The sequence below is a fragment of the Sapajus apella genome, unplaced genomic scaffold, assembly GCF_009761245.1.
Source record: "Sapajus apella isolate SASKATOON/1434 unplaced genomic scaffold, GSC_monkey_1.0 scaffold65, whole genome shotgun sequence".
Classification (NCBI taxonomy): Eukaryota; Metazoa; Chordata; class Mammalia; order Primates; family Cebidae; genus Sapajus; species Sapajus apella.
The window spans coordinates 4,688,106-4,691,547 of record NW_022437005.1 but is presented as its reverse complement, the minus strand read 5'-3'; the positions used below and the strand labels follow the sequence as shown (position 1 = coordinate 4,691,547).

The following is a 3,442-nucleotide window of genomic DNA, read 5'->3' as shown; positions in this document are numbered from 1 at the left end:
GGAGAATTGCCTGAACCCAGGAGGCGGAGGTTGCGGTGAGCCGAGATCGCGCCATTGCACTCCAGCCTGGGTTCAGGCAATTCTCCTGCCTCAGCCTCCTGAGTAGCTGGGATTACAGGCATGCGCCACCATGCCCAGCTAATTTTTTGTATTTTTAGTAGAGCCGGGGTTTCACCATGCTGACCAGGATGGTCTCGATCTCTTGACCTCGTGATCCACCCGCCTCGGCCTCCCAAAGTGCTGGGATTACAGGCTTGAGCCACCGCGCCCGGCCCAAATCACATGGTTTTTAACAAACCACATTATGGAGGTATGATTGACACAAAAAAAGCTGTAGTTTTGTTGTTGTTGTTGTTGTTTTTGATGGAATCTCGCTCTGTCTCCCATGCTGGAGTGCAGTGGTGCCATCTCAGCTCACTGCAACCTCCACCTCCCGAGTTCAAGCAATTCTCATTCTCATGCCTCAGCCTCCCAAGTAGCTGGGATTACAGGCGTGAGCTAACATGCTCAGCTAATTTAATGGAGACGGGGTTTTACCATGTTGCCCAGACTGGTCTCAAACTCCTGACCTCAAGTGATCCACCTGCCTCGACCTCCCAAAGTGCTGGGATTACAGGCATGAGCCAGCAGTCCTGGCCTGTAGCTATTTAATGTATACAACTTGATGTGTTTGGAGATATGGACATGGCTGTGAAAACATTCATCAAGGCCATAATCCATCACTTCACGTGCCCTTCCATCTCCTCTGTTTCTTTGTCATTTCCTTCTGTGGTAAGAGGATTAAACATAAGATCTACTCTCTTAGCAAATTTTCAGTGCACAGTACAGTATTGTTAATCCCAGGCCCTAAGCTGCACAGTAGATCTTCAGAATGTATTCATCCTGCATCCCTGAGGCGTTGCACACTTTGACCAACATCACCCTGTTTCCCCCTCTTCCCAGTCCAGGGCACCCAACATTCTGCTTTCCGCTTCTATTAGTTTGGCTGTTTTGGGTTCTGTGTATAAGAGAGAAAGTGCAGTATTTAATTTTCTCCGTCTGAGTTACTTCAGGATCTCATCATATCCTCCAGGTCCGTCATGTTGTCACAAATGGCAGGATCAGGAATTTGCAGGGAAGACAAATTCCTCCTTCCCTACTCCCTTCCCCATCCCCTCCCTCCCTCCCTCCCTCCCTTCCTTCCTTCCTTCCTCTCTCCTTTCTTCTTTCTTTCTCTTTTCTTTAGGCAGAGTCTCACTCTGTTGCCCAGGCTGGAATGCAACAGTGCATCATAGGTCAGTGCAGCCTTGAGCTCCTGGGCTCTAGCGATCCTCCTGCCTCAGCCTCCTGAGCAGCTGAAACTACAGGCATGTGCCACGATACATGCCTAATTTTTAAATTTTTTGTAGAGATGGAATCTTGCTTTGTTGCCCAGGCTGGTCTCAAACTTCTGGCTTCAAGTGATCGATTCTTCTGCCTTGACCTCCCAAAGTTCTGGGATTACAGGTGTGACCAACCAGCCCTGGATTTCCTTCTTTTTAAAGGTTGAATAATACTCTGTCATGGATGTATACCACAATTGTTTCCTTTGATGGACATTTAGGTTGTTTCCAGATCTTGGCACTTGTGAACAGCACCGCAGTGAGCCTAGGTGCACAGGTATCATCTCTTCAAGATCCTGATTTCAGTTCCTTCAAATGCAATCTTAAACCTATCCCCTTCTTTACCCTCATTGCCACTGCCCTAGTCCATGGGCCATACTTAAACTACAAGTATTTCCGGTTTATCTGTAATTCAAATGTAACTGGCTGCCCTGCCTGTGAGGGGCTGCAGCCGGCCAGCACCTCCTGCTCTCACCTTGTCCCCGCTAAGGAGGTTCTGTTCCTGCTACCTGGCCCAGGTGGACTCAGAGTGAGCCGGACAGACCCCTGCCTCCCCTCCTTTTCCCCTGCCTCCCCTCCTTTCCCCCTGCAGCATCTGAGGGGGAAGCAGATCCTCTGTAACCCCCGAGATCAGAGATGTCTCCGCAGAGCAGGCAGAGCTGGGTCCCTGCCCTACTGCTCAGATGCAGGCGTTCCCCTTGGCTTGCTGTGAAGGAGACTGACTCCAGGGCTCTGATTTTAAGGATCGAGGGGACTGACATCTGTGACGGCCGCAGTAGAGGACCTGGGTCACTCAGGGCCAGTACACGGCAGTGCCCCCTTGGTCTTCCTCATGCCTGCTTTCCCGCTGGACACAGACAGGGCCTGGGCTGGTGGGGAAGGCATTCTCCAGGGGGCGCAGATCTGATAGGACTCATTTCTCCTCTCCCTGAGCAGGCTTCTTTTAAACCCACTGTGTGGCCAGGTGCTGTGGCTCATGCCTGTAATCCCAGAACTTTGGGAGGCTGAGGCAGGTGGATTGCTTGAGTTCAGGAGTTCAAGATCAGCCTGGGCAATATGGTAAAACCCCGTCTTTACAAAAAATATGGACAAAATTAGCCTGGCATGGTGGCAAGTGCCTGCAATCTCAGCTACCCGGCATGCTGAGGTGGGAGGATCACCTGAGCCTGGGAGATCCAGGCTGCAGTGAGCCATGATTGTGCCACTGCACTCCAGCCTGGGTGACAGAGTGAGACCCTGTATCAAAACAAACAAACGAAAAAACTCCAAAAAAACCCACTGCATTTTAAACCACGCACATTAGTGAGTGTCCTGTTTCAGGGCAGTTCTGGGAATTACGAGGACAAAATCTGGCCTCATGCCTGGTGGAGCAACATGTGGGTGTGGACGCCAGTGTGTGAACGCCCCTCACCCACGCAGGACGAAGTCCGTCCTCCCTCCAGGCCCTGGGAGAACCAGCTCAGCTGGTCCACCTTGCCCCTCCCCCTCTCTTCTTTGTCTTCCCTGCAAACTCCTGCCAAGTTTGGAAGCAGAAAGAGCTGACGGTTTGGGGTTGCGGAGAACATTCCTTTCTAGAATACAAGCCTGCTGGTGGGAAGCAGATGCCCCTTGCTCTCGGTGCCTCGCCTTCCTCATCGGCTTAACGGGACTAAGGAATTCTGCCTGCTTCTCCTGGAGAGCATGTGGGACCCAGCAGGCCCTCATTGCTCTGTAAGAGGGGTGCCTTCTGTCCTTGCCAGTGGCCCTCCTTTGAGACCCAGCGCCCAAGTGCCCAGCAGCTCGGCGCTGTTTCCTCCTTGTCCGTAGCACTTTCTGGCCTCTCCCTTGCTGTCTTCAGCGTGTGGCCTGGTGGCCCTTTCTCTTTATGTTTTTTTTCTGGCACTAGAATCTGAGCTCCTTGATCTGCAGGCATTGTGTTTTTCACACACAGTGCCTGGCATGCAGGTAGTGCTCAATAAATGCTCACGGCGGCAGAATTTAACTGTCTTTGAGGTATCCAGAATACAGAGATAGGCCCCTCCAGCCTCCTGCTTTCTCAGGCCTTATTCTAAAATAAAACCTTAATTCCTGTCTCAAAAGGC

At 51.5% G+C, this 3,442-nt stretch overlaps 1 long non-coding RNA gene across 1 annotated transcript in view; it reads left to right on the top strand.

Moving 5' to 3' along the window:
* Window positions 1-2,697, top strand: part of LOC116530106 — a 17,244-nt gene extending 14,547 nt beyond the window's left edge. Inside the window, exon 3 of the long non-coding RNA XR_004259838.1 lies at window positions 2,687-2,697. This is a non-coding gene — a long non-coding RNA (uncharacterized LOC116530106). The remainder of the gene's footprint in view (window positions 1-2,686) is intronic.
* The last annotated feature ends 745 nt before the right edge of the window (window positions 2,698-3,442 follow it).